The sequence below is a fragment of the Nicotiana tabacum genome, chromosome 3 (genome assembly GCF_000715075.1).
Source record: "Nicotiana tabacum cultivar K326 chromosome 3, ASM71507v2, whole genome shotgun sequence".
Classification (NCBI taxonomy): domain Eukaryota; kingdom Viridiplantae; phylum Streptophyta; class Magnoliopsida; order Solanales; family Solanaceae; genus Nicotiana; species Nicotiana tabacum.
The window spans coordinates 111,288,681-111,311,892 of NC_134082.1; the positions used below are offsets into that span (position 1 = coordinate 111,288,681).

The 23,212-nt window shown below is 39.0% G+C and overlaps 1 long non-coding RNA gene across 1 annotated transcript; it reads left to right on the top strand.

Annotated features, from left to right (window-relative positions):
• Nucleotides 1-20,521: 20,521 nt before the first annotated feature.
• On the top strand, nucleotides 20,522-22,675 carry LOC107781572 (uncharacterized). Its single transcript, XR_001647036.2, has 3 exons — nucleotides 20,522-20,815; nucleotides 20,973-21,089; nucleotides 21,164-22,675. It is a non-coding gene; the product is annotated as an uncharacterized LOC107781572 (long non-coding RNA).
• The last annotated feature ends 537 nt before the right edge of the window (nucleotides 22,676-23,212 follow it).

A 23,212-nucleotide genomic window follows, 5' to 3' on the forward strand; every position in this document is an offset into this window, starting at 1 on the left:
GTTAGTAAATAAAGATTAACTAGAATTCTGATGCTACTCTTCCTTGGTGGAAGAGTTCTAGTTGATCTCAACCTCTAACTTCTTCCCTATCTTGATGAACAGTGTTCTCTTTGAGTAAGGAGTCCTTCTCCTAATCAATTATGCAACCTTTTCGATAAGGATCAGGAGATATCAATTTTGTCAAGTTAGGTTTATCTCCTTCACGTGCATCCCACACGCTCAAGTCTGTCCGTATCTGTGCTCAACGGGGATGGACCTGGTTCATGCCTGAGTTCCTTTGTCAGTCTTCAAAACTAACCTTTACTTGGGCCAACAAATGCCCCTTTTTTGATGATGACAAACTTTGTGTTTTTCATAAGCTTAGGCCCTGTTTCAACTTAGCTCAACATCAACACAATGTTAGAAATATTTTTCCTTTTTATCACTTATCATCAAGGACCAGGTTCATTAGGTTATAAACATCACTTGTTCAAAGCTAAACAACACTTGTTTAAAGCACAACCTATTTATTTTTCCTCTTTTGGCATCATCGAAAAGCTGCATAAAAATATGCAGAACCCAGATTATAAAGCTTACTCATGGCCACTGGGGCTATCCTAAATGCAATCATGGATTAATCATCATTGATCAAGCTAAGGAATTTCAACCATCAAAGAAATAAAAACAAACAGTTAGAGCAAAAACTAGCAGATTTCATTAAATTCATTAAAAGTTGATATGATTCTACCACAATGCACAAAAGGAAATAAAAATACTGAAAGCACGAGCAAACATCAATAAAAAAAATCCCAAACTAGATCACTAAAGGAACTACACTAGGCTAGGACTTTAGGCTTGGAAGAGGTAGGGGCTGGGTTATTTTCTTGGAGAAGTTTCAGCATGTCTTGAATAATTCCATCATTCTTCTCCTTTTCCCTTGCATGTTCAGTTCTGAGAACATCTCTCTCAGATTTTACCTCAGCTAATCGTGTCTTCAGCCTTGCTATCTCAACATACTTTGCCTCAGTCTCATGTACCAAGACTCTGACTTTGCTATTGATTGATGTCTTTTTGGATGAACCAGGTTCATTAGGAGTGGCAAGAACCTCATAATCACAAGCAATCAGAGTTTTTGCCCCAAAATGATCTTTGCTTATAGCGAGCTCCCACTTCTTCAAAGGCATCTTAAAATGAGCACGTACAGTAGTAAGAATGAACCCATATGGAATAGCATGGGACTTGGTACCATTGATAACCCTATCAAAAAGCTGGACTATAAACCCAGGCCAATTTATCTATTTCCCACTGTCTAGACACTACATCATAACCAAGTCCATAAAGCTCACAATGTGCCTCCTCTCCTGCCTAGGAAGAACACATTTGATGACACATTCAAACAGCACCTTGTGGGAAGGCTTCATTGCACTCTTGTATACAGCCTTGGGCTCACTTTCTTGCTCATGATCACTAAATTTTCTGGTGATGGTAAGGGCAGTCGGAAGATTTTCTAGGCTTGGCCACTTAAGCCTAGTGTAATCATTGTACCCCTTAGCAAGTACACCTAGAATTTCACCTAACTCTTTCATATCAAAAGAGATTGGCACCCCTTTCACCAAGCTGGTAACTCTTCCATTCTGCACAGCAGCATTTGCCATAAACTCAACTACTTTATCCCTAGCCAATCTGCCATCCATTTGAAGGACCATGTCCTTCCACCCTTGCACTTCTAGCTTTTCTAGCAGCAGGACCATCTCTTTTTCCTCTAGATCCTTTAGTAGTCTACCCTTCAAAATAGTCCTTTTGCCAAGCTTGGCCAGTTTGTCCACTTTACTGTCTGATCCATCCTCCTCTTCTTCACTCGAATCCTCTTCTTCAGCAATGTTTACTTGTTTAGGTTTCACTACAGACCTGGTCTTTTTTGCCAGGGTAGATGGTTCAACAGTCTTGGGTACAGATGTAAACTTCTTAGAAGAAGTCTTGGCTTTCTTTGGCTTGAGGGTCTGAACCCCACCTCAGTAGTCACTATTTTACTTTGATGGACCAGGTCCATCTCATCCACATCAACAGCCTCAACAGGCTCTCCCACTTTTTCTTTCCCTTTATCCATCTTTTTCTTCTTGCTTTCTTCTAAGGCTTTCTGAAACTCCTCCTCACTTTGCTTCAGCTTGCTCCTCGTGACTCTTCCTCTTGGGAGAGGAATTTTAGTAGTGTCAAAAGGAGCAGCCTTCCTTTTCTTGTTGGCTCTTGCTGTGCCAGGGGTCTGTGTTTTAGGAGTTCGATTTTTCTTGGGGTTATAACTGTCACCTACCTTTTTCAAGAGATCTGCTAGGGTTTCTTCAACGGATGACCTAGGTTCATCTGTATGCTTTCCAAGATTAACCAGCCTTTCAGCGGCTTCCCTTGATCCACTTCTCCCTGTTTTCTTGCCATTTACCTCCACCTTTTCTGACTCAGCTCCACAGATAGCCATCCTATCAGTTTCAGAAGTAGGTGAAGAATCAGCCACTTCTTTCCCTTTTCCCCTCTCATCACCCTCTAGCACCCTCACTCTATTTTTCTTTTTCTCTTTTATTTTTAACTCCTCTTCTTCTGGACTCAGGCATTTCTACATCCACTACAGATTCAACTAAAATAAACTGATTCTCTAGATTTTCAACAAACACAGAAATAACCTCATTCGTAGTATTTGTTCTAGAAGTTACCTGCTAAGAATCAGAAGACCCAGTTCCTTCCCCCTCAGTTGCAGACTTGAAAGAGTCACAAGAGTTTTGGGGTTCTTTGTCTTGACTTGCCTATAACTGTGCATTGAGTTTCCTTGAAAGCGCACCTTTAGCCACAGTTTTTCGAGCAAGCATTTTTACTCGTCGTTTCCTAGGTTGAGGGATAGTAGAAGATGAGGAACATGGTGGAGGTGTACCAGGGTTACCTTGAGGGTTAGTTATTTTTCTTGATTCTGTGATGAAGAAGATGAGTAGGTTGAATTTTAGAAGAAGAGAGAAGAGAGAAATTTTGACGGTTTTTGGGAATTATGAGAGAATGGGAGGGATGATGATGAATGATTTAAAGTAGGGGGATAATTAATGAGTAACGGAAGCTTTAGTAGTCAATTAGAAGTCTAATCAAATTGAAATTTCAGATTTGAAAAGACGGTTGAGGAGTCCCTAGAATCTAGGTGAGTTAATTTGGGTGGGAGTCTTTGAACAGAACTGGTTCACTTATTGGATAAGTTTAAAAGAAGTTTATCTTAGGTAGGACTCTGCTCATGATTCAAATATTATTATTTTAAAATATACAGAGTGTAGAAAGCATACCGTATTATCTTGATGAACCAAGTTCTTCACTGATAATTCTCTTGTATAAGTCCAAATTTGCAAAAATAGAGAAAATATCAGTAGAGATTAATGAATTATTTTAACACATGGCACAAGAGTATACTATCGAAAGTATGAGACTGAGCAAGATTTAGTCTACTTATGTACAATTTATAGACTTTCTAACCAAAAAAATATTTTTTTTTCATTTTTTAAAATTTTTTTTAATTCTTTTTTCCATTTAGCATTGAACTGGTCCTTTTAGGTGATCTTAATCATCCCTAATTCCAACCTGTTCCTCTCAAAATGGTCTCTACTCAAGCCTTTTGTGAAAATGTCAGCAATTTGCTTATCAGTAGCACAAAACTCCACAGTGATCAAGCCTTTCTCATAGTTGTCCCTCAAAAAATGGTGCCTAATATCTATGTGCTTAGTTCTCTTATGATGAACCGGGTTCTTTGTCATACTAATGGTACTAGTGTTATCACAAAAAATAGTGATGCAACCAACATCAATTCCAAAGTCCAATAATTGTTGTTTGATCCAAAGCAATTGAGCACAACATGAAGCAACAACAATATACTCAGTTTCAGCAGTAGATAAGGCTACTGAACTTTGTTTTTTAGTAGCCCATGACACAAGACATGAACTAAGAAAGTGTGACATACCTGAGGTGTTGTTCCTATCCACAAGGAAATCTGCATAATCAACGTCAGCATATCCTACTAGGTTAACATTACTACCTTTTGGATACCAAAGGCAAAGGTCAGTGGCGCCCTTCAAGTATCTCAATATTCTCTTGACAGTAGTCAAGTGGGACTCCATTGGATTTACCTGAAATTAAGTTTCTATTGATGGATCATAGTTCCATTTGAGTTTTTGTTTAATTTGTAAGCCTAAAAAGAAATTAAGCTCACCCATCATACTCATTTCAAATTCACTACCCATTAGTTTAGCAAATTCCTTACTTAGTTTTTCAGTAGTTGCTCCAAAGATTATGTCATCAACATATATCTATACTACTAGAAGATCTTTACATTTTCTACTTCAAGAATAGAGTTTTATCAATTTTACTTCACTTGTAACCATGTTCAAGAAGAAATTTTGATAATATTTCATACCATAATCTAGGATCTTGCTTGAGTCCATAAAGTGCCTTGTCAAGTCTGTACACATGATCAGGACGCTCCTTGCTTTCAAACCCTGGAAGTTGCTTGACAAACACTTCTTCCTTTAAATAGCCATTGAGGAAGGCACTCTTGACGTTTATCTGGTGAAGAGTAAATTCCATGTAAGCAGCAAAGGCTATGAGGAGTCTTATTGCTTCCAACCTTACAACTGGAGCAAAGGTCTCATCATAGTATATGCCCTCCTCTTGGCTAGATCCTTGAACCACTAATCTTGCCATGTTCCTTATAACAATTCCATCTTCATCAAGTTTGTTTCTAAAGACCCATTTTGTGCCAAGTACTGATGTCCTTGGGTCTTTGAACTAGATGCCAAACTTGACTCCTTTCAAACTGGTTGAGTTCATCTTGCATTGCATTTACCCAGTCTGCATCCTGCAAAGTCTCAGCAACATTTTTAAGTTCAATAAGAGATAAGAAAACATCAAAAGCACACAGATTATTTATTGAAGATCTAGTTTTAATTCCAAAGGTTGGATCAATAATTATGTTCTCAATGGGATGAGAACTTTGGTACTTGTAAGGTTTGACAACCTACTAGTTTTATCTTGATGTTTTTCCAATGCTTTATTGCTGAGGAACAAGCTCATGGACAGGTTCCATTGAGGTATTAGATTCAGTTCCTCTTTGTTTAGTTCCCCCCGTCAGGTTGCCCTGAATAGAAGAACATATTCCATCACATGTTCCTTATTCTGGTGCAGCTTCAGCCAGGGCTGTGATTTCATTTAAACTTCTTACCAGCCTAATAGCTTCATCTTCAAGTTCTTGTCTCTCAGAAAGAATGTTAGTTTCATCAAAAATCACATGTACACTTTCTTCTACACACATAGTTCTTTTGTTGTACACTTTATAAGCTTTGCTATTGTCATGACCCAATCCCCGATCCAGTCATGATGGCGCCTCTCGTGAAGACAAGTCCAGCCAACTAAACCCAATGCATCCTATTTAAAGCGGTTAAACAGTTCATAAGCAGTTTAAATGTGATTAAATGATAATAATTAGCGGAAGTACAACCCGACATAGCCTAAACCAGGGTGTCACAAGTCACGAGCATCTATTAGAGTATAAATACAACTGCAAGGCCTGAAACATATAAAATAGGATTGATAAACAAAAAGAAGAGATGCAGTGCTGCAAACGCTGGCAGTCACCTCACTAAACTCTGATAACTTAGCCTTCGACCAGCTCAAAACCCGCTATCGAGTGAACAAATACCTGCATCTGCACACGAGGTGCAGGGAGTAAAGTGAGTACTCCAACTCAGTGAGTAATAAAGGTAAATAATAACTGAGCAGTAAGAAATCACGAAAACTGCATCAACATGTTGTATAGAGCGGTCTAAAACCCTTTGAATAAAAGCAGTAAAACTGTGAAATCCTTGGAAAAACATCTTAGCTCAGTTTAAACCTCTTTTAAAAATGACTTTTTCAACTGTTACACAAATGAATGCAAACAAATAGTGCAGATAAGCACGAAAATCCGCCCCTTGGGCACAACACTCAATTAACAGATAAATGTTAGGCGATCAGATAGATATCACATGAAGTAGCACAAACAATAGATAATGGCAGACATATGAAGTAAAGTAAACACGTAGAACAGTACCAACACCGCTGCGGCGTGCATCCCGATCCATATATCGCTGCGGTGTGCAGACCGATCCATATATCTCGTCGACGGCGCTCACTAGGGGTGTGCAGACTCCGGGAGCGACCCCTTACGGCCCAAGCACAATATCAAGCCATCTCGTGGCATCAAATCTAGGCCTTCGGCCTCATATCAATATCAGTATAACACTGTTGCGGCGCGCAGCCCGATCCCATAGTATCCTCACATCAGGCCCTCGGCCATACTCAGTCCAGAAATCACATAAGCCCCTCAGGCGTTAGTAAAAACAGTAGCTCTCAGGCTCAAAACATCATTTAATATATCATTTTAGTTTCAAAACCGAGTAAAAGTAGCTGAGTTGTACAATAGTGGAAAACAATACGACTGAGTTCAAGTAGTAGGTCAAAACAGTGAGTAAATAGTGATAAAAGTCCCTTAAGGGTCCAAAACTGTTGGCACGAGGCCCAAATATGGCATTCAGCCCAAAACATGATAATACTTTTCAAAACATAATGATGATAACAAATAAGTTTCAATCAAATACACGGTAAAAGCGTCAATCGGGACGGACCAAGTCACAATTCCCTACAGTAAACGACCACACGCTCATCATCAAGCGCGTGTCTCACCTCAATATAGCACTACGATGTGCGAATTCGGGGTTTCAAACCCTCAGGATATCATTTACAATCATTACTCACCTCGAACCGGCGAAATCTCTAGCTCGCGATGCCTATGCCCCTCAAATCGACCTCTACGTGCATCGAATCTATCCAAAATCAGAACGAATGCATTACAATATACTAAGGGAACAAAGCCCAAGCGAAAACAATCAATAACGGGCACAAATCCTGAAATTACCAAAAACCCAAGCCTCGGGCCCACTTCTCGAAACTCAAAATTTTTTACATCAACGGGTTCCTTATCCTTCCATGAGTTTATACATATCAACAACATCAAAATCGGAGTTCAAATGACCCCTCAAATCCTCCATTATAGGCCTCTTAAACTCAAGCCATAATCCTCCATTTTTAGCCCTTTAAACCCATTAGTTACAGCCCTAAATTCATGAAATTCTACTATATGAATGTGTTTTAAGTCCAAAATCCTTACCTCAACGAAGTCTATTTGATTCCTCTCTTCAAAATCGCCCAAAGCTCCCAATTCCGAGTGCAAAATTGGTTAAACCCTTCAAAAATCTCAAAGGAAGACATATATACATTTTGCCCAGACATAACCGCATCTGCGGTCTAAAATCCGCTTTTAAGGTATCGCATATGCGGTCAACACATCCGCTTTTGTGGAGTTCATTAAACCGGCATAAGCCGCATCTGCGCTTCCGCAGATGCGATCCCTTTAGCCGCTTCTACGGTCCAGCTCGCCGGACCCATTTTTGCTTCTGCAATGATACACCCGCATCTGCGGTCCACAAACCGCAGATACGGAAATACCATAAGCAGCAAATCTAAAGCTGCAACACAAATTCCAATTTCCCCGCCAACCATCCGAAATCTCCCCGAGGTCCCCGGAGCCTCAACCAAAAGCACGAACATGACCCGATACCTTATTCAAACTTGTTCCAATCATCAAAACACTTCAAACAACATCAAATCCATCAATTCACATCAAATTCAAGCCTAAGTTTTCTAAAAACTTCTGAAATACGCTTTTGATCAAAAACCTAACCAAACCACGTCCAAATGACCTGAAATTTTGCACACACATCACAAATGACATAACGAAGCTACAGCAACTCTCGGAATTCCATTCCGACCCTCGGATCAAAATCTCACTTATCAACCAGAAATCACCAAAATACTAACTTCGCCAATTCAAGCCTATTTCTACTCCGGACCTCCAAAACCAATTCTGATCACACTCCTAAGTCATAAATCACCCAACAAAGCTAACCAAATCATAAAAATTCAGATCCGAGCTCATATACAAATAAGTCAACTCTTGATCAAACCTTTCAAATTCAAAGCTTTCAACTGAGACTGTTCTTTCGAATTTATACCGATTTTCGTAAAAACCAAAATCAACGATTTACATCAGTCATAATACATCATACGGGGCAAGTCATGCCCGAGAACTGGCGATCAAAGTACAAAATCTCGAAACGACCGGTCGGGTCGTTACATCCTCCCCCACTTAAACACATATTCGTCCTCGAACGTACCCAGAGTTGTTCTAAAAGCCAACCCGTAGCTGAATAATTTTACCATGCATATACCCGGGGGTGATCCCACGTCACCCTATCTCATATAGGTCCGATAACCCATTGCAACTGAAATAGCACAATCCAATCTAGCCCATAAGCCATAGAACCACATTTCCACTTCCGAAACCATCAATACGATCAAAACCTCACACCTATACTCTGAATAGACCCGAACCAGCTGTAATAACCCATGCCTGCAACCTCGGGATCAATCCCATAATAAACCACATAACTCAAACACTCGTAGCGATAACTTTTATTCACAGCAGCTGCCCACAACAACCGAATACTGTTAGAAAACCTCTTATCAACTAAAGTCTCATTCCAACACTTTCATATACTACCAACGATAAATAAAATACGCACTGAACCATAACCATTTCTGAGATCGACTATTCATGTAGCCACTTCTCCTTTGGCAAATACCATAGCAAATTTCTGAGCCGAACCTCGACATTATCCTCCCAACATGCTGAAATCGAATCCGTTCGTATTCATTAAAGATCCCAACGATCTCCTCTAATCCAACACATCACTCTGGTGACATGACGCATCAATAGAGGCCTAAGCCACAACTGGCATAATACGCGCGCCAATAAGCAACGGTCCTAACATACTCAATCATGAAAATGACTCAATGAAGGAGTTGTACCTCAAGATTACCCGTACCACCACAACACAAGACTGAGGACCCGTCTCACATCATAGAAATAGAACACCCGAATCTAACCTGCAAGGTCATATATCCACCTAGCTTCGCTGCAAAAATGCGCGATTCTATCCAAACATTGTTCCACGTGAAACACCTCAGGTCACTATGCTCGAAATTGACAACCGCACACAATTTGACACCTGGAGCCAAAGCAAATCACTACACCTACGGTGAAACAAGGAACACATACCACGCAGACCCGATACGACGTAACCGATACACCATCCACCGCTCAATTGCTTTTCCCGCTCGACTTCCACTATGAATCCCAATAGAACCGCACCATATGTGCCCATAATCAACAAATCATAACGTCTTGCAACACAGAAAGGCAGCTCATAGATCTCCCAGATCACTAGTAAGCTCAATAATGGTCGAATCAACCTGTCCCTCAACAATATAGCTTGGGGCCAACTAAGCCGACTCAGCTAGAACACGCATCCACATTGGCCTGCCACGAACTCCTTATCAAAGAAGCCTGAAACTGCTCCTTCCACTACTATAACTCCTGCTGGAGCCATACGATATGGTGCCAGACGCCAAATCAATACCGAAATCAACAAACCTGCCCGGCGACATGCCCGCCCACAAGGAACACATCCGGAGAGTTCCTCAACACCGGAACTGAATCAGTGGTAGAATCCTCTGTACTGATATCCATCATGAAGGCTCAATTAAGAAAGGCAATCCTTCCCAGCCGTTCGCTGGGTCTTTGAAATATAAACCACCCTACTAGAACATAATCTACCGCCCCTCGCCACTCAACCCGTGGCATTTCCGGCATAGCCTATAGCGTAATAGTCCAGAATAACCCAACACTGAGATGACCAGTCTGAACTCCAACATCACATCCAACATCTAACATACCAACAAAGAAAAATCCACTCGAGCCTCCAAATCTCGATAGTCGCTAAACAGTGTCGATACACACGATCCACAACCACAACATAGCCTGAATATGAGAACTTCCGTCTCCAAATCTACACGGCCCATGAATCACCACATCCGATCCCAATTTCGCCGTCTGAATACATGCTACGCCTCAAATACCCAATCATTCCATGATAGATACTCAAACAATTCCCTGTGCCCCCAAGCAAACTCGAATATCACCAGTCGATCTAACAAGAAAGTGCCGCAATACTACCGAAGTACCATCAAATTAATCACATTGTCTTTTCTGAAACACATACCCTCGTCAAATCACCCCAATTAGCACTACCTCTTCTTTAATCATCTGAAACTGGTCGTGCTGCCTAAGAATTCAAGAATGTGAAGTTTTCCTAAAGGTTCTGCAGCCTCTCGAGGATAAATAAAGATGTCTCTGTACCGATCCGCGAGACTCTACCAAACCTGCTCATGACTCGTGAGACCTATGTAACCTAGGCTCTGATACCAACTTGTCACGACCCAATCCCCGATACGGTCATGATGGCGCCTCTTGTGAAGACAAGGTTAGCCAACTAAACCCAATGCATCCTATTTAAAGCGGTTAAATAGTTCATAAGCAGTTTAAATGTGATTAAATGATAATAATTAGCGGAAGTACAACCCGACATAGCCCAAACCAGGGTGTCACAAGTCACGAGCATCTATTAGAGTATAAATACAACTGCAAGGCCTGAAACATATAAAATAGGACTGATAAACAAAAAGAAGAGATGCAGTGCTGCGAACGCTAGCAGTCACCTCACTAAACTCCGATAACTTAGCCTCCGACCAGCTCAAAACTCGCTACCGAGTGAACAAATACTTGCATCTGCACACGAGGTGCAGGGAGTAAAGTGAGTACTCCAACTCAGTGAGTAATAAAGGTAAATAATAACTGAGCAGTAAGAAATCACAAAAAATGCATCAACATGTTGTATAGAGCGGTCTAAAACCCTTTGAATAAAAGCAGTAAAACTGTGAAATCCTTGGAAAAACATCTTAGCTCAGTTTAAACCTCTTTTAAAAATGACTCTTTCAACCGTTACGCAAATGAATGCAAACAAATAGTGCAGATAAGCACGAAAATCTGCCCCTCGGGCACAACACTCAATTAACAGATAAATGCTAGGCGATCAGATAGATATCACATGAAGTAGCACAAACAATAGATAATGGCAGACAGATGAAGTAAAGTAAACACGTAGAACAGTACCAACACCGTTGCGGCGTGCATCCCGATCCATATATCACTGTGGTGTGCAGCCCGATCCATATATCTTGTCCGACGCTCACTGGGGGTGTGTAGACTCTGGGAGGGGCCCCTTACGGCCCAAGCACAATATCAAGCCATCTCGTGGCATCAAATCTAGGTCCTCGGCCTCATATCAATATCAGTATAACACTACTGCGACGCGCAGCCCGATCCCATAGTATCCTCACATCTGGCCCTTGGCCATACTCAGTCCAAAAATCACATAAGCCCTTCAGGCGTTAGTAAAAACAGTAGTTCTCAGCCTCAAAACATCATTTAATATATTATTTTAGTTTCAAAACCGAGTAAAAGTAGCTAAGTTGTACAACAGTGGAAAACAATACAATTGAGTTCAAGTAGTAGGTCAAAACAATGAGGAAATAGTTATAAAAATCCCTTAAGGGTCCAAAACAATTGGCACGAGGCCCAAATATGACATTCAGCCTAAAACATGATAATACTTTCCAAAATATAATGATGATAACAAATAAGTTTCAATCAAATACGCGGTAAAAGCGTCAATCGGGACGGACCAAGTCACAATCCCCTATAGTAAACGACCCCACGCTTATCATCAAATGTGTGTCTCACCTCAATATAGCACTACGATATGCGAATTCAGGGTTTCAAACCCTCAGGATATCATTTACAATCATTACTCACCTCGAACCGGCGATATCTCTAGCTCGCGACACCTTTACCCCTCAAATCGGCCTCCACGCACATTGAATCTATCCAAAATCAGTATGAATACATCATAATATGCTAAGGGAACAAAGCCCAAGCGAAAACAATCAATAACGGGCACAAATCCTGAAATTACCAAAAACCCGAGCCCCGGGCCCATTTCTCGAAACTCAGAAATTTTTACATCAACGGGTTCCTTATCCTTCCACGAGTTTATGCATATCAACAACATCAAAATCGGAGTTCAAATGACCCCTCAAATCCTCTATTAAAGGCCTCTTAAACTCAAGCCCTAATCCTCCATTTTTAGCCCTTTAAACCCATTAGTTACAGCCCTAAATTCATGAAATTCTACTATATGAATATGTTTTAAGTCCAAAATCCTTACCTCAATGAAGTCTCTTTGATTCCTCTCTTCAAAATCGCCCAAAGCTCCAAATTCCGAGTGCAAAAATGGTTAAACCCTTCAAAAATCGCGAAGGAAGACATATATACATTCTGCCCAGACATGACCGCATCTATGGTCCAAAATTCGCTTTTACGGTACTGCATATGCGGTCAACACATCCGCTTCTGCGGAGTTCATTAAACCGGCCTAAGCCACATCTGCGAACCACTTCCGCATCTGCGCTTCCGCAGATGCGATCCCTTTAGCCGCTTCTGCGGTCCAGCTCGCCTGACCCATTTTCGCTTCTGCGATGATACACCCGCATCTGCGGTCCACAAACCGCAGATGCAAAAATACTAGAAGCAGCAAATCTAAAGCTGCAACATAAATTCCAATTTCCCTGCCAACCATCTGAAATCCCCCCGAGGCCTCAACCAAAAGCACGAACATGACCCAATACCTTATTCAAACTTGTTCCAATCATCAAAACACATCAAACAACATCAAATCCATCAATTCACATCGAATTCAAGCCTAAGTTTTCTAAAAACTTCTGAAATATGCTTTCGATCAAAAACCCAACCAAACCACGTCCGAATGACCTGAAAATTTGCACACACATCACAAATGACATAACGAATCTACAGCAACTCTCGGAATTCCATTCCGACCCTCGGATCAAAATCTCACCTATCAACTAGAAATTGCCAAAATACTAACTTCCCCAATTCAAGCCTATTTCTACTCCGGACCTCCAAAACCAATTCCAATCATACTTCTAAGTCATAAATCACCCAACAAAGCTATCCAAATCATAAAAATTCCGATCTGAGCTCATATACAAATAAGTCAACTCTTGGTCAAACCTTTCAAATTCAAAGCTTTCAACTGAGATTGTTCTTTCGAATTCATACTGATTTTCATGAAAAATAAAATCAACAATTTACATTAGTCATAATACATCATACGGGGCAAGTCATGCCCGAGAACTGGCGATCAAAGTGCAAAAGCTCGAAACGACCGGTCGGGTTGTTACAGCTCTGTGAAGAATATCCTAAGAATATTTCCTCATCACTTTTGGGATCAAACTTACCTAGGGAGTCTTTTCCATTATTGTGCACAAAGCACTTGCATCCAAATGCCCTAAGATGGGATATATTTGGTTTTCTCCCTTTAAGTAACTCATTGGGAGTCTTCTCTATAAGAGGTCTAGTCATGCACCTATTGATGATGTAGCATGCAGTATTTACAGCTTCTTCCCAGAAACTAAATGGCAGTTTACTAGAAAGAAACATAGTCCTAACCATATCTTCAAGTGTCCTATTCTTTCTTTCAACTATTCCATTTGTTGTAGAGTCCTAGGAGGAGGAAAATTATGATCTATGCCATGCACATCACAAAATTCAGCAAACTTAGCATTTTCAAATTTAGTTCCATGATTAGACCTAATTGATGCAAGTTGATTACCTAGTTGTTTCTGAGTTTTTCTAACAAAAGAAGTAAACGTGTCAAATACTTCATCTTTAGATATTAAAAACAATGTCCAGGTAAACCTAGAGTAATCATCAATAAGCACCATCATATATCTTTTACCACCTCTGCTTAAAGTTCTCATTGGACTACAGAGATCCATATGGACCAGTTCCATCGATCTAGTTGTGTGAGTCTGTCTTACCTACCTTTCCAACCCCAATGATCTCATTTTTCTTACCATTTCCAAAAGAGACATTACCTCCTTTGAGGTCTTCAAGTGAAAGGAACTGGTTCTTACTTCTTATCATATGCTTTGAGCAGCCACTATCCATGTATCATATTTGACTGCTCCCCTTCACTTGGACCTGCAAAAGAAAATCAAGGGTTAGTCTTAGGAACCCAAACTAGTTTGGGTCCCTTTCTATAGGCAAAAGGGTTAATTAGATTCTTTTTAGCCCATCCTGACAGCCTATTTTCCCCCTAAACAAATGTTTTGTTCTTTGACTAGCCTTTTCTTTTGCAGTACATTCACTTTTGTAGTGACCAATCTTACCACAGTGTATGTGCATATTTTGTTCTCAGGAAGTGTGATGTACTTGCTTTTAGGATCCCACTTAGGTGAAGGAGTCCCATAGCCAAGTCCTCTCTTATTGCTACTATGGTGTTCTTGTAGCCATGAAAGTGCATCAGAGGACCTACTCCATTTACAAGTTCTGTCTAGCTCGTGCTTAACCTTGCTTAGATCCTCCTTTAGGACTCTTATCTGCTCATCTCTTTTGTACAACTCATCTTTCATTTTTCCTAGGTTTTCTTCTAAAGTGAGGTGTGTGATCAGCTTTCTTTTTACCTGTTCCTAATTTCAGTTTTAAATTTTCAGATCTAAGCTCTTGCACAGTGGTGTCAAGTTCAAGAACCTGGTTCTTTAACTCAGCATTTTTACTATCACTTTCACTAGCTCTAAGTTCCAGATTTTTGCACTTAGCTTTCAAAATCACACATTTCTTAGACTGTTGTTCCTTTTCATTGTTTATGAGCTCAAAATCATCAATGAAATCTAAAAGTAACTCAGATAGACTTTCTTTAGAAAAAAACTTAATCTTGTCTTTGAGATGAATTACACTTACCTCAGATTCCTCATCAGATTCTCTAATGGACATAAGTGCTTGTTCATCTCCATCTTTATCCTCTGAATCCTCATCTGAACTTTTTCCCCAGGCAGCAACCATAGCCTTTGTTGATCCTTTGTTCTTCTTAGGATGAACATGTTCCTTCTTCCTATTTCTTCGTTCAACCCTTTCCTTCTTCCATTCAATTTCCCACTAAGGATAGTTTTTAATGTGGTGGTCAGTCTTCCCACACTTGTAGCAACCCTCGTTGGTATGTTTTTCAAGAACCCTTGGTTTGTTGTAGCTTGCATCTCTTGAGGAACCCTTTCCTCTCATTAGATACTTCTTGAAGTCCTTTGTGATCATAGTCATTTCATCCTCTTCTAGATCAGCACCTTCAGTGATTCTGAGTGCCAGGATCCTTTTCTTCTTAGGTGCATCCATCTTTATGGTTTGCCTTATAAGTTCATAGGCAGTAAGATTTCCAATTAGCTAATCCAACTTAAGAGTGGCAATGTTCTTTGATTCCTGAATGGCAATGATTTTGCTTTCCCAAGTGACTAGCAGAACCCTTGTCAAAATTTTCTCAACTTTGTCCTCTTCAAGAATTACCCTTCCAAGAGACTTAAGTTCATTTGTTAGTGTGGTGAACCTGGTATACATCTCTTAGATGATTTCGCCTTCCTTCATGGTGAAATTCTCATATATAGAATACAGCAGTGTTCCTCTTGACCTTTTCACTTGAGGAGTTCCTTCATGAGCTACTCACAGAGTGTCCCAGATTTCCTTAGCAGTGGTACAGCTTTGAATTCTACTGTACTCGTCTGGACCAAGTCCATACACAAGCCATTTCTTGGCCTTAGCATTCTTTTCCCATTTCCTCAAGTCCTCATCATTGCAGTCAGCTCTTGTTTTTGGCACATCTACTCCTTCAGCAGTCTTCTTCATGGTAGCCATGGGACTATCAGTGATAATGTCCCATAGCTCATAGTATTCTCCGATGATGTGATCTCATCCTGTTTTTCCATCAAAAGTAGTACTGGCCATTAAAGAGTGGATGTCTAGCAGTGGATTGCCCTTCCCAGTTTCTAGGTGGTGCACTCATCTTGATCTTTTCCTAAAGTGTTAGCCTCTTCAATGATAACCCGCTTTGATATCAATTGATGTTTTATACTTCAATACTATACAAGAGGGGGGTGATTTGTGTGATGACCAATTTTTTGCTTAAACTGATTATTGTAACACCCCAGACTTTAGACAGAGTCCCACATCGGCAAAACATAAGAGAGATATTGCGTATATAAGTTAACAAGCCTTAGACCCTAGTGACGCATTTTAAACCCGTGAGGGCCTAGGCCCAGAGCGGACAATATCACTAGCGGACTGGGCTGTTACAGATGGTAGCAGAGCCACTCTTGTGTCAGCCTTTTCGATGGTGGGTCAGAGTTCAACTGAGTTTAGGCAAATCCCAGTTAGGCGGGGCAAACCTCAGTATTGAGTCTAAGCAAATCTCATACGGTGGGGAAAACCTCAGCGAGGACGCTGAGTCCATAAGAGGGGGTGTATGTAACACCCCAAACTTTAGACAGAGTCCCACATCGGCAAAACACAAGAGAGATGCTGGGTATATAAGTTAACAAACCTTAGACCATAGTGACGCATTTTAAACCCGTGAGGGCCCAGGCCTAGAGCGAACAATATCACTAGAGGGTTGGGTAGTTACAATTATGGAAGGACCTGGTTCATCTAAGTGTTCCTTAACCTACTATTGCAGAAATAGTAAATGGGAAAAGTAAAGAACACAAGTATTTTATGTGGAAAACACCTGGCTCACAGGGTGAAAAATCTGCGACCTACTTCCTAGTAGGATTTACCAAACTCTTTACTAAATCACTGACCCAAAAACTGCATTTACAAAAATACTTTTGTAAATCTAGGACTAACTCTAATCCTGTTATGGCAAACAGCCTCTAACTGCTGCGACAACTTCAAGTTAACTCTAACTTGAAAACTCTGAGTACCTATTACAATTGCCTCTAGATAAAGCTGAAAGATACAATATGAAAACACCTATTACAATTGAACTAGAATAAAAGACAGACACTTGGAACTGGTTCTTCTATCTAGTTCATGTAGCTTCAGGTTTGCACACTTGAATCACACACGAACTGCTTGCAAAATTGCCTTGCTATTTTGCTCTCAATTCACGTTTAACTTCTGCTTATGTGCGTTACCTATAAAAGAAAATAACACTAATATTTATAGAGTTAGTAAATAAAGATTGACTAGAATTCTGATGCTACTCTTTCTTGCTGGAAGAGTTCTAGTTGATCTCAACCTCTAACTCCTTCCCTATCTTGATGAATAGTGTTCTCTTTGAGTAAAGAGTCCTTCTCCTTATCAATTATGCAACATTTTTTATCAGGATCAGGAGATATCAATTCTGTCAAGTTAGGTTTATCTCTTTCACGTGCATCTCACACGCTCAAGTTTGTCCGTATCTGTGCTCAACAGGAATGGACCTGGTTCATGCCTAAGTTCCTTTGTCAGTCTTCAAAACTAACATTTACTTGGGCCAACACCTTCCTTGCTCGTCATGTTTAGACTCAAAACTTGCGCTCGACTTGATAAATAATTCTAAATAGCACAAACTTAAAATACAAATTAAAAATGTTGTAAAAAAAGATCATTGCCTAATTCGTGAATAAAAATAAATTTTAACATCACACTTGAAATATAACCACTTTTGAGCTTTTAAAACTCATTCAAATCCTTTGTTTCAGCTTAATTATCAATAAAGTGTTGATAGTTGATAATTTCACCGAGTAATATACAATTCTTATGTTGAGTCAAGTTAATCCTATTCAATTACTCGACCAAGTAAAGTTCGAGTTTCAAACAACTACATATTTCAATATATTATGTACAATCTTTATAGACACATGCAATTATCAGAATGCTCGACTGACAAGTTCGCTGGTTCGTTCTTAAAAATTATCTTTAAAATCTTATGAGATTAGCAAAAGATTTATTATTTAGGTATCAATGGGAAAAAGGTTGTGGTATTGATAGGAGTATCAAAACAGCAGCAAACAATCTAATCAAATATAAACTATGCACCGAATATTATGTTCCATGCCGCAAAGATATCGAATAACATGAAGAAAGGAAATTTTATAACAACTCGTATCAACTCATTTGGTGCAGGAAAGCCATGCATGTGTTTTTCACTTCTAGGCAAATTCAGAAGACTAGCACCCATAATATTTTTTTTTTTATTTTGAATAATTCTAGATCCTGCTGAAATTTCCATTAATGCATAATAATAAGAATTACAAGGAAGAGTTTCGCAAGTACAGATATGCTTTACTATTCAAGCTCAAGGGAAACACTAGCACATGGTTCACATATGCCATGGCCTCAGCCCATCCCTCTTTCATCACCGATCTTTGGGTTTCTGATCATCCAGCATTTTAAACTTTTCTTATGGATTTAATTTATATACCACTGAAATGTATAGTCTTTTCACAGCTATGGTAAATTTTAAGGTTATAGCAGGTCACGTGCTTTATTTTCTAGATAAGTAATTTGTACGTACGCTTACTCGTAGTTGTTTTTTTAGGACCATTGGTATCCGTTAACGTGTTTGTCCAAGTAGTGTAATCGGTTCTGCAGAAAAAATTGCACGGGACTTATGCCCATTTTTTAAAAAAATTTTAATTTGTACCCAATTTTTAAACAACTTCAGCCCATTTCTCCTCCTCCTTTTTCTCCTCCTTCGTTTTCTTCTTCTTCTATTAACAACTGAAAGGCACTATGATTAATTCTCTAATACTACCACCATCTTAAGAGTTCTATTTTTAACATTGTATTGGTAGAATTTTTACATTAGGTGAATGCTATGGTTGCAGCAGTAGATTTGGAATTTGTTTATGTAGAATAGTAGTACTAATAGATCAGGAGAATAATATCGGTTTTTTTATTTAAGAAGAGGATTGAGGAGGAAGATCACAGTTCTCTTGCCTTTGTACTTGTCTCAATGGTAAAGTTCTTAATGTGCTGCAGTGTCAGAACGAACATCTTTGGATTATTAGTGTTTTGTGTAACAACTATGGGATAATTGATTGTTGACTTAAAATTTTGTGAAATGTTTCAGTGCTGATTCGATTTTTACATATAGAACTTAAGTTTTGCCATTTATATTTCACTCTTCCTGCAAAATGTTACTTCAGCTTATATAGTACTGAAGTTTTTACAAATGAACTAAATAACTTCAGCATCTTCTGCTGAAGTTTTTGAAAAAGATTTATGACAAAACTCATGAATCCAGGACAAAAAACTCCAACTGTTTTAGTACTTAAGTTTTTACAAATGAACTAAATAACTTCAGCATCTTATCCAGGACAAAAAAACTTCAGCACTGCCTTTGCTACTTCAGGCCCGTCTACTAGAATGCTGAAGTTTTGCGTGATTGTCTTTGCTACTTCAGCCCCGTATGCTTAAGTTACGCGAAAAAGTGGGTACGTTTGCAATTTTTTTTTACAAAGCGGGCACAAGTTAAAACGTGACCCAAAAAGCGGGTATAGATGCAAATCTCCCGGTTCTGCATGGGCGGAGCTAGGGTAGCAGAAGCGGGTTCGAACTTTCCAAAAAATTACAATGTGTATATAAGGCTAAAAGTATTTTTGTGTATATATATTAGCTGTTGAATCCCCTTGATTTTTTCGTGTGTTTACTTTTCTTATTTTTTGAATATTTTGAATTCCCTTGTGAAATCCTGCTTGTGCCACTGTGTGTTTCTCCCGGAAACCGGAAATGAGGAAAAAGGATTTACATGGTGAGAGACTAAGACTGGACGTAACCATAAACAGAACTACCTTCAAGAAACAACTTCAGCAAGTAAGGAGAAACATGGACTACAGTCGACTGGGAAGTGCAGTTAATGTGGAAGAAGGAGAAAATAGACTAAAAGGTCATTGTCAGCGTCCTGCCTCGGCGACGTTTCGTTCTTATCCTCGGAGCTACAATGAAGCCATTTTGGCATCGTAATCTTGGGAGGCTCAGTAAATTGGGGACCTAAAGTTAAATTTTATTATTAATATAGCCAATCAATCACATGACTAATAACCCGTTTGGCTTGCGAAAATCAGCTTATTTTGATAAGTGCTTTTTTTCAAAAGTATTTTTCTCAAAAGTACTTTTTGTGAGAAGTAGTTTGTGTTTGGCTAATTAGTTTGAAAAGCACTTCTGATCAGCAATTACTGTTTGGCCAAGCTTTAAAAAATTGCTTTTAAGTGTATTTTTCTCAAAAGTGCTTATCAAAAAAGTGTTTTTGGAGAGAAGCTATTTTTTTCTGCTTCTCCAAAACTGCTTCTGCTTCTCCTCAAAAGCACTTTTTTTACTTCCAAAAGCTTGGCCAAACACCTCAATTTTTGGCCAAAAGTGCTTTTGACAACAAAAAAAAAAAAAGCACTTTTGTCAAAAAAAAAAAAAAACTTGGTCAAACGGGCTATAAATAGTTTTCTTTCATTTTTATGAAGATTTTGTGCTTTTTATCTTAAACAATTTTTGCAGAAAATTAACTAAAGAATCTACTATATATTAATAGATAGTGAGGCCTTAAAACTTTTGAGCCTATAGCCTTTATTGCTTTAGTTACTTGGCCCTTCAGCCGGCACATCATAATTTTGTGTCAAAAGAGAATAATTCGAATTCGTCTAGTGTCATGGGTTCGAATTTGGCCACGTCCAGGTGAGTCTTTTCTTATTCCCTTAGCTTGTTGGTATTGAAGGGAAGGCCATCTAGTAAGAGTTGGACTATAAATGTCGCCACAAATAACCTTCAGTTACAGTTTTTCTTGTGACAATACAATAGTCGCCGTTAATACCCTTTAGCAGCGACTCCTAGGTATTTGTCGCCACAATAAAGGTGATATCTTGTAGTGAATTTGGCCACGTCCAGGTGAGTCTTTCTTATTCCCTTAGCTTGTTGGTATTGAAGGGAACGCCATCTAGTAAGAGTTGGGTTATATATATATATATATGTCACAATCCAGTATTCAAATACGTTTGGAGTCGAGAACATGAGATTTTTTCTCATGGATCACATGATTACACAGTTGATGACTTGCAATTTCGCCCGAACTGGGTGGGAGGGAGTTGTTTTAATTTCAAGCTGGCCCAATGCTCTTGACCACTCGAGCAGAAGAAAAAAAAGATCTATAGCTTAGAGAAAGGTAATAACAGTTTCATTCTTAGTTTACTTTTCCATTAATGAAGTCACTTATAATTAACACAATTTTATGACAAGGTTGTAGAGATGAAGGAAGTATGTAACGTATTCAAGGAGAGATTATTTTATGAAGATGTAGGAAAGGGGCACTTTCTCAAAGGTGCAAGGGTCCCAACAATCTGATAAATACATGATTTATCAGTCTAGCTGTTATTGATGTTGGTAACTAAGGAAACTGTGTAAATCATAGTGCAACGGAAAGTTGCCAATTGACATCAAGCATATTCGACTATCGAATTGTCAATTCTTGCAAGTAGCAAATTTCCCTGCTGATTAGAGAGTAAGGAAGCACTTATTTTGGAGCGATTCCCAACTGCTTAACATGCATAGCTGATAGTAAAGAAAGTTTCAAGTAGATTTGGCCTTAATGAAGGGGAGCCTTGGATGAAGGGGAGCCTTGGAACAACGGTAAAGTTGTTTCCATGTGATCCTCTAGGTCACGAGTTCGAGCCGTGGAAACAATCATTAATGTTTGTACTCCCTCCATTTCAAATTTATGTAAACCTGTTTGACTGGACATGGAGTTAAAAAAAATGAAGACTTTTGGAATTTGTGGTCCTAAACAAATCAAAAAGGGGCCCAGAATATTTGTGTGGTTATAAAAACTTCTCATTAAGGGTAGAATTGTAAGTTTAAGCTAAATTGTTACCAAATTTAGAAAGGGGTCAATCTTTTTGGAATGGACCAAAAAAGAAATATGTTCACATAAATTGGAACAGAGGGAGTATTGGGGTCGGTTGTCTACATCACACCTCTTAAGGTACGGCCCTAACTCGAACCCGGCATGAATGCAGGATACTTTGTGCACCGAATTGCACTTTTATTTGCCCTTAATCTGCACAAAAACAAATTACTATATAAATTCCAGAAGCCGAGCTTTGGTTGCCCTATACTGTTGGAGTAGAGTGCCCTTACTATTTTTGGTGTATTGATTAGCTAGCTAGCACTCTGGTCCCTCCTTTGACTAACTTAGAGGCATTCCGCACGGTGACTAGTGGGCAATTCGTGTATTTGTCGGTAGATGGTGTAAATGAAGTAAGGATATAGTTTTTCGTATGTATTTATCTTGTCATTAAGAGGAGGGGAGATGAGCCCGGAACCCAATTATTTTTTTTGGACTCAAAGTATAAAGTGCAAAAAAAAAAGTTATTTTTCTATATATAATGTTCAAATACAAGATATTATACCTTAACGGTAACTTTTGTTGTTAAGGTATAGCGTCTTGTATTTGAACGTTATATAGCCTGACGATTTGACTGACATATATAACGTATTTGACTGACATATATAACGTTTTGAATTTTTACGCTATATATATAGCGTACAAAAAAACACGCTATGGCAGAGGGGTGCCTGATCCGCTTCTCCAACTAAGGTACTGGTAAGAGAAAAGAAAAGGTTCCAAATCTATAACTACGGTCAATATGATCTTGTAACGTGTAGCAGGCTGCCGATAAATTAGTTGAGACTCGTGCACCCTAATTCCAAAATACCCACTACCTAGAAAAGAGAAGAATATAGGAATTTTATTTCTTTTTAAGGATTTAACTTATGCAGGTGGTAGTACAGACTTATTTACATTTTTAATGTACTTTACCTATTATAATAAGGTACTTATTTTATTTTTTAGGTTGCTAAATTAGACTTACTATAAACAAAGAACGTTAAGAACCAATGTAACTGCTTATTTATTCATGATAAGCAAACTTTCACTGCCAATATTCAGAAGTGTAACTTTTTACTTGCACCGTCTTGTGGTACTCTCTCCCGTCCACATTAAGTGATCAATTTGCCTTGAGCACACCCATTAAGGAAATACTAAATTTTAGACAAGAATAACTAGTGTGACTAAACTACCTTAATTAAATGTTGCAGTATAATTTAATGTGAGGAGAAAGACTTTTTATGGATACGTACATAAAGGTAATTTTGAAAAAACAAATTGAATTTTTTCTTGATTATATAAATGGACACTTATTTTGGATCAAAATAAAAAAAAACAAATTGTTCACTTATTGTGAACCGAAGGGAGTAACTTTTAACTTGAAGTGTAAGAAAATTTTACAC